The 12,280-nt window shown below is 45.8% G+C and overlaps 12 non-coding genes across 12 annotated transcripts; all 12 read right to left on the bottom strand.

The window, feature by feature from the left end:
• Nucleotides 1–6: 6 nt before the first annotated feature.
• trnal-uaa lies at nucleotides 7–89 on the bottom strand. The gene has a single exon. It is a non-coding gene; the product is annotated as a tRNA-Leu (tRNA).
• Nucleotides 90–1,028: 939 nt separating this feature from the next.
• On the bottom strand, nucleotides 1,029–1,112 carry trnal-uaa. Its single transcript has one exon. It is a non-coding gene; the product is annotated as a tRNA-Leu (tRNA).
• A 953-nt stretch (nucleotides 1,113–2,065) lies between these two features.
• Nucleotides 2,066–2,148, bottom strand: trnal-uaa. The gene has a single exon. It is a non-coding gene; the product is annotated as a tRNA-Leu (tRNA).
• Nucleotides 2,149–3,102: 954 nt separating this feature from the next.
• On the bottom strand, nucleotides 3,103–3,185 carry trnal-uaa. The gene has a single exon. It is a non-coding gene; the product is annotated as a tRNA-Leu (tRNA).
• A 960-nt stretch (nucleotides 3,186–4,145) lies between these two features.
• Nucleotides 4,146–4,228, bottom strand: trnal-uaa. The gene has a single exon. It is a non-coding gene; the product is annotated as a tRNA-Leu (tRNA).
• Nucleotides 4,229–5,173: 945 nt separating this feature from the next.
• trnal-uaa lies at nucleotides 5,174–5,256 on the bottom strand. Its single transcript has one exon. It is a non-coding gene; the product is annotated as a tRNA-Leu (tRNA).
• A 955-nt stretch (nucleotides 5,257–6,211) lies between these two features.
• On the bottom strand, nucleotides 6,212–6,294 carry trnal-uaa. Its single transcript has one exon. It is a non-coding gene; the product is annotated as a tRNA-Leu (tRNA).
• Nucleotides 6,295–7,248: 954 nt separating this feature from the next.
• trnal-uaa lies at nucleotides 7,249–7,331 on the bottom strand. Its single transcript has one exon. It is a non-coding gene; the product is annotated as a tRNA-Leu (tRNA).
• Nucleotides 7,332–8,291: 960 nt separating this feature from the next.
• Nucleotides 8,292–8,374, bottom strand: trnal-uaa. The gene has a single exon. It is a non-coding gene; the product is annotated as a tRNA-Leu (tRNA).
• A 945-nt stretch (nucleotides 8,375–9,319) lies between these two features.
• On the bottom strand, nucleotides 9,320–9,402 carry trnal-uaa. The gene has a single exon. It is a non-coding gene; the product is annotated as a tRNA-Leu (tRNA).
• Nucleotides 9,403–10,357: 955 nt separating this feature from the next.
• Nucleotides 10,358–10,440, bottom strand: trnal-uaa. The gene has a single exon. It is a non-coding gene; the product is annotated as a tRNA-Leu (tRNA).
• A 945-nt stretch (nucleotides 10,441–11,385) lies between these two features.
• On the bottom strand, nucleotides 11,386–11,468 carry trnal-uaa. Its single transcript has one exon. It is a non-coding gene; the product is annotated as a tRNA-Leu (tRNA).
• Between the last annotated feature and the right edge of the window lie 812 nt (nucleotides 11,469–12,280).

Genomic DNA, 12,280 nt, shown 5'->3' with positions numbered 1-12,280 from the left:
GACGTTTACCAGGCGTGGGGCTCGAACCCACGTGGACAATCGTACATTGGATCTTAAGTCCAACGCCTTAACCACTCAGCCATCCTGGTTTACATGGCAACGATTTGTCCATGTGAGTCACATTCACATGTTTAACACTAAACTTATACTGACTCCTGAACCTAAACCTACCCTTAACTTCAACACCAAACCTACAACTATGCCAGAGCGGGGTCAGTGGATGCTGATGCTATTGCACAGAGATCAGCAACTTTCTACAGAGTCAATCGCTACAGACCTCCAAACTTCATGTGGCCTTCAGATTAGCTCAAGAACAGCGTAGAAAGCGTCATGGAGTGGGTTTCCATGATCAAACAACTGCATCCAAGCCTTACATCACCAAGTGCAATGCAAAGCATCAAATGCAGTGGTGTAAAGCGCTGCTATTGGACTCTAGAGCAGTGGAGACGTGTTCTCTGGAACGATGAATCACACTTCTCCGTCTGGCAGTCTGATAGAAGAGACCGACTTTGGCGGTTGTCAGGAGAACGATACTTGTCTGACTGCATTGTGCCAAGTGTAAAGTTTGGTGGAGGGGGGATTATGGTGTGGTGTTGTTTTTCAGGAGTTGAGCCTGGCCCCTTAGTTCCAGTGAAAGGAACTCTTATTGCTTCAGCACCAAGAGATTTTGGACAACTTCAGTTTGGGGATGGCTCCTTTCTGTTCCAACATGACTGCGCACCAGTGCACAAAGCAAGGTCCATAAAGACGTGGATGAGCGAGTTTGGTGTGGAAGAACTTGACTGGCCTGCACAGAGTCCTGACCTCAACCTGATAGAACACCTTTGGGATGAATTAGAGAGAGTAGACACAACAGCACATTTGTAGGCGAAGAATAAAAAGCAGTCTCACATGGAGGAAAAAGTTCAGAAGTGGAAGGTAGATGAACAGTTTTAAACAGCGAGCAGTAACACAACCTCTATTTGTGCACACACAGTGGGTCGTTTTGGCTAAACATCCACATCCTTTTACTTGTCAAAGCAGATTTTTAACAGGAGTGGGGCTCGAACCCACGTGGACATTCGTCCATTGGATCTTAAGTCCAACGCCTTAACCACTCGGCCATCCTGGTCCACGTAGCAGAGATTTGTCCATGTGAGTCACATTCACATGTTTAACACTAAACTTATACTGACTCCTGAACCTAAACCTACCCTTAACTTCAACACCAAACCTACACCTATGTCAGAGCGGGGTCAGTGGATGCTGATGCTATTGCACAGAGATCAGCAACTTTCTACAGAGTCAATCGCTACAGACCTCCAAACTTCATGTGGCCTTCAGATTAGCTCAAGAACAGCGTAGAAAGCTTCATGGAGTGGGTTTCCATGACCAAACAACTGCATATGAGCCTTACATCACCAAGTGCAATGCAAAGCATCAAATGCAGTGGTGTAAAGCGCTGCTATTGGACTCTAGAGCAGTGGAGACGTGTTCTCTGGAATAATGAATCACACTTCTCCGTCTGGCAATCCGATAGAAGAGACCGAATTTGGCGGTTGTCAGGAGAACGATACTTGTCTGACTGCATTGTGCCAAGTGTAAAGTTTGGTGGAGGGGGGATTATGGTGTGGTGTTGTTTTTCAGGAGTTGAGCCTGGCCCCTTAGTTCCAGTGAAAGGAACTCTTATTGCTTCAGCACCAAGAGATTTTGGACAACTTCAGTTTGGGGATGGCTCCTTTCTGTTCCAACATGACTGCGCACCAGTACACAAAGCAAGGTCCATAAAGACGTGGATGAGCGAGTTTGGTGTGGAAGAACTTCACTGGCCTGCACAGAGTCCTGACCTCAACCTGATAGAACACCTTTGGGATGAATTAGAGAGAGTAGACACAACAGCACTTTGTAGGCAAAGAATAAAAAGCAGTCTCACATGGAGGAAAAAGTTCAGAAGTGCAAGGTAGATGAACAGTTTTAAACAGCGAGCAGTATTTAAGGCAGTTAATACACAATCTCTATTTGTGCAGACACAGTGGGTCATTTTGGCTAAACATCCACCAACACATCACTTGTCAAAGGAAACGTTTACCAGGAGTGGGGCTCGAACCCACGTGGACATTCGTCCATTGGATCTTAAGTCCAACGCCTTAACCACTCGGCCATCCTGGTCCACGTAGCAGAGATTTGTCCATGTGAGTCACATTCACATGTTTAACACTAAACTTATACTGACTCCTGAACCTAAACCTACCCTTAACTTCAACACCAAACCTACACCTATGCCAGAGCGGGGTCAGTGGATGCTGATGCTATTGCACAGAGATCAGCAACTTTCTACAGAGTCAATCGCTACAGACCTCCAAACTTCATGTGGCCTTCAGATTAGCTCAAGAACAGCGTAGAAAGCTTCATGGAGTGGGTTTCCATGACCAAACAACTGCATATATGCCTTACATCACCAAGTGCAATGCAAAGCATCAAATGCAGTGGTGTAAAGCGCTGCTATTGGACTCTAGAGCAGTGGAGACGTGTTCTCTGGAATGATGAATCACACTTCTCCGTCTGGCAATCCGATAGAAGAGACCGAATTTGGTGGTTGTCAGGAGAACGATACTTGTCTGACTGCATTGTGCCAAGTGTAAAGTTTGGTGGAGGGGGTATTATGGTGTGGTGTTGTTTTTCAGGAGTTGATCCTGGCCCCTTAGTTCCAGTGAAAGGAACTCTTATTGCTTCAGCACCAAGAGATTTTGGACAACTTCAGTTTGGGGATGGCTCCTTTCTGTTCCAACATGACTGCGCACCAGTACACAAAGCAAGGTCCATTAAGACGTGGATGAGCGAGTTTGGTGTGGAAGAACTTCACTGGCCTGCACAGAGTCCTGACCTCAACCTGATAGAACACCTTTGGGATGAATTAGAGAGAGTAGACACAACAGCACTTTGTAGGCAAAGAATAAAAAGCAGTCTCACATGGAGGAAAAAGTTCAGAAGTGCAAGGTAGATGAACAGTTTTAAACAGCGAGCAGTATTTAAGGCAGTTAATACACAATCTCTATTTGTGCAGACACAGTGGGTCATTTTGGCTAAACATCCACCAACACATCACTTGTCAAAGGAGACGTTTACCAGGAGTGGGGCTCGAACCCACGTGGACATTCGCCCATTGGATCTTAAGTCCAACGCCTTAACCACTCGGCCATCCTGGTCCACGTAGCAGAGATTTGTCCATGTGAGTCACATTCACATGTTTAACACTAAACTTATACTGACTCCTGAACCTAAACCTACCCTTAACTTCAACACCAAACCTACACCTATGCCAGAGCGGGGTCAGTGGATGCTGATGCTATTGCACAGAGATCAGCAACTTTCTACAGAGTCAATCGCTACAGACCTCCAAACTTCATGTGGCCTTCAGATTAGCTCAAGAACAGCGTAGAAAGCTTCATGGAGTGGGTTTCCATGACCAAACAACTGCATCCAAGCCTTACATCACCAAGTGCAATGTAAAGCATCAAATGCAGTGGTGTAAAGCGCTGCTATTGGACTCTAGAGCAGTGGAGACGTGTTCTCTGGAACGATGAATCACACTTCTCCGTCTGGCAATCCGATAGAAGAGACCGACTTTGGCGGTTGTCAGGAGAACGATACTTGTCTGACGGCATTGTGCCAAGTGTAAAGTTTGGTGGAGGGGGGATTATGGTGTGGTGTTGTTTTTCAGGAGTTGAGCCTGGCCCCTTAGTTCCAGTGAAAGAAACTCTTATTGCTTCAGCACCAAGAGATTTTGGAAAACTTCAGTTTGGGGATGGCTCCTTTCTGTTCCAACATGACTGCGCACCAGTGCACAAAGCAAGGTCCATAAAGACGTGGATGAGCGAGTTTGGTGTGGAAGAACTTGACTGGCCTGCACAGAGTCCTGACCTCAACCTGATAGAACACCTTTGGGATGAATTAGAGAGAATAGACACAACAGCACATTTGTAGGCGAAGAATAAAAAGCAGACTCACATGGAGGAAAATGTTCAGAAGTGCAAGGTAGATGAACAGTTTTAAAGAGCAAGCAGTATTTAAGGAAGTTAATACACAATCTCTATTTGTGCACACACAGTGGGTCATTTTGGCTAAACATCCACCAACGCATCCTTTTACTTGTCAAAGCAGAGGTTTACCAGGAGTGGGGCTCGAACCCACGTGGACATTCGTCCATTGGATCTTAAGTCCAACGCCTTAACCACTCGGCCATCCTGGTCCACGTAGCAAAGATTTGTCCATGTGAGTCACATTCACATGTTTAACACTAAACTTATACTGACTCCTGAACCTAAACCTACCCTTAACTTCAACACCAAACCTACACCTATGCCAGAGCGGGGTCAGTGGATGCTGATGCTATTGAACAGAGATCAGCAACTTTCTACAGAGTCAATCGCTACAGACCTCCAAACTTCATGTGGCCTTCAGATTAGCTCAAGAACAGCGTAGAAAGCTTCATGGAGTGGGTTTCCATGACCAAACAACTGCATATAAGCCTTACATCACCAAGTGCAATGCAAAGCATCAAATGCAGTGGTGTAAAGCGCTGCTATTGGACTCTAGAGCAGTGGAGACGTGTTCTCTGGAATGATGAATCACACTTCTCCGTCTGGCAATCCGATAGAAGAGACCGAATTTGGTGGTTGTCAGGAGAACGATACTTGTCTGACTGCATTGTGCCAAGTGTAAAGTTTGGTGGAGGGGGTATTATGGTGTGGTGTTGTTTTTCAGGAGTTGATCCTGGCCCCTTAGTTCCAGTGAAAGGAACTCTTATTGCTTCAGCACCAAGAGATTTTGGACAACTTCAGTTTGGGGATGGCTCCTTTCTGTTCCAACATGACTGCGCACCAGTGCACAAAGCAAGGTCCATAAAGACGTGGATGAGCGAGATTGGTGTGGAAGAACTTGACTGGCCTGCACAGAGTCCTGACCTCAACCTGATAGAACACCTGTGCGATGAATTAGAGAGAGTAGACACAACAGCACATTTGTAGGCGAAGAATAAAAAGCAGTCTCACATGGAGGAAAAAGTTCAGAAGTGCAAGGTAGATGAACAGTTTTAAACAGCGAGCAGTAACACAATCTCTATTTGTGCACACACAGTGGGTCGTTTTGGCTAAACATCCACCAACACATCCTGTTACTTGTCAAAGCAGACGTTTACCAGGAGTGGGGCTCGAACCCACGTGGACATTCGTCCATTGGATCTTAAGTCCAACGCCTTAACCACTCGGCCATCCTGGTCCACGTAGCAGAGATTTGTCCATGTGAGTCACATTCACATGTTTAACACTAAACTTATACTGACTCCTGAACCTAAACCTACCCTTAACTTCAACACCAAACCTACACCTATGCCAGAGCGGGGTCAGTGGATGCTGATGCTATTGCACAGAGATCAGCAACTTTCTACAGAGTCAATCGCTACAGACCTCCAAACTTCATGTGGCCTTCAGATTAGCTCAAGAACAGCGTAGAAAGCTTCATGGAGTGGGTTTCCATGACCAAACAACTGCATATATGCCTTACATCACCAAGTGCAATGCAAAGCATCAAATGCAGTGGTGTAAAGCGCTGCTATTGGACTCTAGAGCAGTGGAGACGTGTTCTCTGGAATGATGAATCACACTTCTCCGTCTGGCAATCCGATAGAAGAGACCGAATTTGGTGGTTGTCAGGAGAACGATACTTGTCTGACTGCATTGTGCCAAGTGTAAAGTTTGGTGGAGGGGGTATTATGGTGTGGTGTTGTTTTTCAGGAGTTGATCCTGGCCCCTTAGTTCCAGTGAAAGGAACTCTTATTGCTTCAGCACCAAGAGATTTTGGACAACTTCAGTTTGGGGATGGCTCCTTTCTGTTCCAACATGACTGCGCACCAGTGCACAAAGCAAGGTCCATAAAGACGTGGATGAGCGAGTTTGGTGTGGAAGAACTTGACTGGCCTGCACAGAGTCCTGACCTCAACCTGATAGAACACCTTTGGGATGAATTAGAGAGAGTAGACACAACAGCACATTTGTAGGCAAAGAATAAAAAGCAGTCTCACATGGAGGAAAAAGTTCAGAAGTGCAAGGTAGATGAACAGTTTTAAACAGCGAGCAGTATTTAAGGCAGTTAATACACAATCTCTATTTGTGCAGGCACAGTGGGTCGTTTTGGCTAAACATCCACCAAAACATCACTTGTCAAAGGAGACGTTTACTAGGAGTGGGGCTCGAACCCACGTGGACAATCGTACATTCGATCTTAAGTCCAACACCTTAACCACTCAGCCATCCTGGTTTACATGGCAAAGATTTGTCCATGTGAGTCACATTCACATGTTTAACACTAAACTTATACTGACTCCTGAACCTAAACCTACCCTTAACTTCAACACCAAACCTACACTATGCCAGAGCGGGGTCAGTGGATGCTGATGCTATTGCACAGAGATCAGCAACTTTCTACAGAGTCAATCGCTACAGACCTCCAAACTTCATGTGGCCTTCAGATTAGCTCAAGAACAGCGTAGAAAGCTTCATGGAGTGGGTTTCCATGACCAAACAACTGCATATATGCCTTACATCACCAAGTGCAATGCAAAGCATCAAATGCAGTGGTGTAAAGCGCTGCTATTGGACTCTAGAGCAGTGGAGACGTGTTCTCTGGAATGATGAATCACACTTCTCCGTCTGGCAATCCGATAGAAGAGACCGAATTTGGTGGTTGTCAGGAGAACGATACTTGTCTGACTGCATTGTGCCAAGTGTAAAGTTTGGTGGAGGGGGTATTATGGTGTGGTGTTGTTTTTCAGGAGTTGATCCTGGCCCCTTAGTTCCAGTGAAAGGAACTCTTATTGCTTCAGCACCAAGAGATTTTGGACAACTTCAGTTTGGGGATGGCTCCTTTCTGTTCCAACATGACTGCGCACCAGTGCACAAAGCAAGGTCCATAAAGACGTGGATGAGCGAGTTTGGTGTGGAAGAAGTTGACTGGCCTGCACAGAGTCCTGACCTCAACCTGATAGAACACCTTTGGGATGAATTAGAGAGAGTAGACACAACAGCACATTTGTAGGCAAAGAATAAAAAGCAGTCTCACATGGAGGAAAAAGTTCAGAAGTGCAAGGTAGATGAACAGTTTTAAACAGCGAGCAGTATTTAAGGCAGTTAATACACAATCTCTATTTGTGCAGACACAGTGGGTCGTTTTGGCTAAACATCCACCAACACATCACTTGTCAAAGGAGACGTTTACCAGGAGTGGGGCTCGAACCCACTTTGACAATCGTACATTGGATCTTAAGTCCAACGCCTTAACCACTCAGCCATCCTGGTTTACATGGCAAAGATTTGTCCATGTGAGTCACATTCACATGTTTAACACTAAACTTATACTGACTCCTGAACCTAAACCTACCCTTAACTTCAACACCAAACCTACACCTATGCCAGAGCGGGGTCAGTGGATGCTGATGCTATTGCACAGAGATCAGCAACTTTCTACAGAGTCAATCGCTACAGACCTCCAAACTTCATGTGGCCTTCAGATTAGCTCAAGAACAGCGTAGAAAGCTTCATGGAGTGGGTTTCCATGACCAAACAACTGCATATATGCCTTACATCACCAAGTGCAATGCAAAGCATCAAATGCAGTGGTGTAAAGCGCTGCTATTGGACTCTAGAGCAGTGGAGACGTGTTCTCTGGAATGATGAATCACACTTCTCCGTCTGGCAATCCGATAGAAGAGACCGAATTTGGTGGTTGTCAGGAGAACGATACTTGTCTGACTGCATTGTGCCAAGTGTAAAGTTTGGTGGAGGGGGTATTATGGTGTGGTGTTGTTTTTCAGGAGTTGATCCTGGCCCCTTAGTTCCAGTGAAAGGAACTCTTATTGCTTCAGCCCCAAGAGATTTTGGACAACTTCAGTTTGGGGATGGCTCCTTTCTGTTCCAACTTGACTGCGCACCAGTGCAGAAAGCAAGGTCCATAAAGACGTGGATGAGCGAGTTTGGTGTGGAAGAACTTGACTGGCCTGCACAGAGTCCTGACCTCAACCTGATAGAACACCTTTGGGATGAATTAGAGAGAGTAGACACAACAGCACATTTGTAGGCAAAGAATAAAAAGCAGTCTCACATGGAGGAAAAAGTTCAGAAGTGCAAGGTAGATGAACAGTTTTAAACAGCGAGCAGTATTTAAGGCAGTTAATACACAATCTCTATTTGTGCACACACAGTGGGTCATTTTGGCTAAACATCCACCAACACATCCTTTTACTTGTCAAAGCAGAGGTTTACCAGGAGTGGGGCTCGAACCCACGTGGACAATCGTACATTCGATCTTAAGTCCAACGCCTTAACCACTCAGCCATCCTGGTCCACGTAGCAGAGATTTGTCCATGTGAGTCACATTCACATGTTTAACACTAAACTTATACTGACTCCTGAACCTAAACCTACCCTTAACTTCAACACCAAACCTACACCTATGCCAGAGCGGGGTCAGTGGATGCTGATGCTATTGCACAGAGATCAGCAACTTTCTACAGAGTCAATCGCTACAGACCTCCAAACTTCATGTGGCCTTCAGATTAGCTCAAGAACAGCGTAGAAAGCTTCATGGAGTGGGTTTCCATGACCAAACAACTGCATCCAAGCCTTACATCACCAAGTGCAATGCAAAGCATCAAATGCAGTGGTGTAAAGCGCTGCTATTGGACTCTAGAGCAGTGGAGACGTGTTCTCTGGAATGATGAATCACACTTCTCCGTCTGGCAATCCGATAGAAGAGACCGAATTTGGTGGTTGTCAGGAGAACGATACTTGTCTGACTGCATTGTGCCAAGTGTAAAGTTTGGTGGAGGGGGTATTATGGTGTGGTGTTGTTTTTCAGGAGTTGATCCTGGCCCCTTAGTTCCAGTGAAAGGAACTCTTATTGCTTCAGCACCAAGAGATTTTGGACAACTTCAGTTTGGGGATGGCTCCTTTCTGTTCCAACATGACTGCGCACCAGTGCACAAAGCAAGGTCCATAAAGACGTGGATGAGCGAGATTGGTGTGGAAGAACTTGACTGGCCTGCACAGAGTCCTGACCTCAACCTGATAGAACACCTGTGCGATGAATTAGAGAGAGTAGACACAACAGCACATTTGTAGGCGAAGAATAAAAAGCAGTCTCACATGGAGGAAAAAGTTCAGAAGTGCAAGGTAGATGAACAGTTTTAAACAGCGAGCAGTAACACAATCTCTATTTGTGCACACACAGTGGGTCGTTTTGGCTAAACATACACCAACACATCCTGTTACTTGTCAAAGCAGACGTTTACCAGGAGTGGGGCTCGAACCCACGTGGACATTCGTCCATTGGATCTTAAGTCCAACGCCTTAACCACTCGGCCATCCTGGTCCACGTAGCAGAGATTTGTCCATGTGAGTCACATTCACATGTTTAACACTAAACTTATACTGACTCCTGAACCTAAACCTACCCTTAACTTCAACACCAAACCTACACCTATGCCAGAGCGGGGTCAGTGGATGCTGATGCTATTGCACAGAGATCAGCAACTTTCTACAGAGTCAATCGCTACAGACCTCCAAACTTCATGTGGCCTTCAGATTAGCTCAAGAACAGCGTAGAAAGCTTCATGGAGTGGGTTTCCATGACCAAACAACTGCATATATGCCTTACATCACCAAGTGCAATGCAAAGCATCAAATGCAGTGGTGTAAAGCGCTGCTATTGGACTCTAGAGCAGTGGAGACGTGTTCTCTGGAATGATGAATCACACTTCTCCGTCTGGCAATCCGATAGAAGAGACCGAATTTGGTGGTTGTCAGGAGAACGATACTTGTCTGACTGCATTGTGCCAAGTGTAAAGTTTGGTGGAGGGGGTATTATGGTGTGGTGTTGTTTTTCAGGAGTTGATCCTGGCCCCTTAGTTCCAGTGAAAGGAACTCTTATTGCTTCAGCACCAAGAGATTTTGGACAACTTCAGTTTGGGGATGGCTCCTTTCTGTTCCAACTTGACTGCGCACCAGTGCAGAAAGCAAGGTCCATAAAGACGTGGATGAGCGAGTTTGGTGTGGAAGAACTTGACTGGCCTGCACAGAGTCCTGACCTCAACCTGATAGAACACCTTTGGGATGAATTAGAGAGAGTAGACACAACAGCACATTTGTAGGCAAAGAATAAAAAGCAGTCTCACATGGAGGAAAAAGTTCAGAAGTGCAAGGTAGATGAACAGTTTTAAACAGCGAGCAGTATTTAAGGCAGTTAATACACAATCTCTATTTGTGCAGGCACAGTGGGTCGTTTTGGCTAAACATCCACCAACACATCACTTGTCAAAGGAGACGTTTACTAGGAGTGGGGCTCGAACCCACGTGGACAATCGTACATTCGATCTTAAGTCCAACACCTTAACCACTCAGCCATCCTGGTTTACATGGCAAAGATTTGTCCATGTGAGTCACATTCACATGTTTAACACTAAACTTATACTGACTCCTGAACCTAAACCTACCCTTAACTTCAACACCAAACCTACACCTATGCCAGAGCGGGGTCAGTGGATGCTGATGCTATTGCACAGAGATCAGCAACTTTCTACAGAGTCAATCGCTACAGACCTCCAAACTTCATGTGGCCTTCAGATTAGCTCAAGAACAGCGTAGAAAGCTTCATGGAGTGGGTTTCCATGACCAAACAACTGCATCCAAGCCTTACATCACCAAGTGCAATGCAAAGCATCAAATGCAGTGGTGTAAAGCGCTGCTATTGGACTCTAGAGCAGTGGAGACGTGTTCTCTGGAATGATGAATCACACTTCTCCGTCTGGCAATCCGATAGAAGAGACCGAATTTGGTGGTTGTCAGGAGAACGATACTTGTCTGACTGCATTGTGCCAAGTGTAAAGTTTGGTGGAGGGGGTATTATGGTGTGGTGTTGTTTTTCAGGAGTTGATCCTGGCCCCTTAGTTCCAGTGAAAGGAACTCTTATTGCTTCAGCACCAAGAGATTTTGGACAACTTCAGTTTGGGGATGGCTCCTTTCTGTTCCAACATGACTGCGCACCAGTGCACAAAGCAAGGTCCATAAAGACGTGGATGAGCGAGATTGGTGTGGAAGAACTTGACTGGCCTGCACAGAGTCCTGACCTCAACCTGATAGAACACCTGTGCGATGAATTAGAGAGAGTAGACACAACAGCACATTTGTAGGCGAAGAATAAAAAGCAGTCTCACATGGAGGAAAAAGTTCAGAAGTGCAAGGTAGATGAACAGTTTTAAACAGCGAGCAGTAACACAATCTCTATTTGTGCACACACAGTGGGTCGTTTTGGCTAAACATACACCAACACATCCTGTTACTTGTCAAAGCAGACGTTTACCAGGAGTGGGGCTCGAACCCACGTGGACATTCGTCCATTGGATCTTAAGTCCAACGCCTTAACCACTCGGCCATCCTGGTCCACGTAGCAGAGATTTGTCCATGTGAGTCACATTCACATGTTTAACACTAAACTTATACTGACTCCTGAACCTAAACCTACCCTTAACTTCAACACCAAACCTACACCTATGCCAGAGCGGGGTCAGTGGATGCTGATGCTATTGCACAGAGATCAGCAACTTTCTACAGAGTCAATCGCTACAGACCTCCAAACTTCATGTGGCCTTCAGATTAGCTCAAGAACAGCGTAGAAAGCTTCATGGAGTGGGTTTCCATGACCAAACAACTGCATATATGCCTTACATCACCAAGTGCAATGCAAAGCATCAAATGCAGTGGTGTAAAGCGCTGCTATTGGACTCTAGAGCAGTGGAGACGTGTTCTCTGGAATGATGAATCACACTTCTCCGTCTGGCAATCCGATAGAAGAGACCGAATTTGGTGGTTGTCAGGAGAACGATACTTGTCTGACTGCATTGTGCCAAGTGTAAAGTTTGGTGGAGGGGGTATTATGGTGTGGTGTTGTTTTTCAGGAGTTGATCCTGGCCCCTTAGTTCCAGTGAAAGGAACTCTTATTGCTTCAGCACCAAGAGATTTTGGACAACTTCAGTTTGGGGATGGCTCCTTTCTGTTCCAACATGACTGCGCACCAGTGCACAAAGCAAGGTCCATAAAGACGTGGATGAGCGAGTTTGGTGTGGAAGAACTTGACTGGCCTGCACAGAGTCCTGACCTCAACCTGATAGAACACCTTTGGGATGAATTAGAGAGAGTAGACACAACAGCACATTTGTAGGCAAAGAATAAAAAGCAGTCTCACATGGAGGAAA

Source organism: Pygocentrus nattereri, chromosome 19 (genome assembly GCF_015220715.1).
Source record: "Pygocentrus nattereri isolate fPygNat1 chromosome 19, fPygNat1.pri, whole genome shotgun sequence".
Taxonomy (NCBI): Eukaryota; Metazoa; Chordata; class Actinopteri; order Characiformes; family Serrasalmidae; genus Pygocentrus; species Pygocentrus nattereri.
The sequence above is the reverse complement of the archived record's forward strand: the minus strand, read 5'-3'. Positions and strand labels throughout refer to the sequence as shown.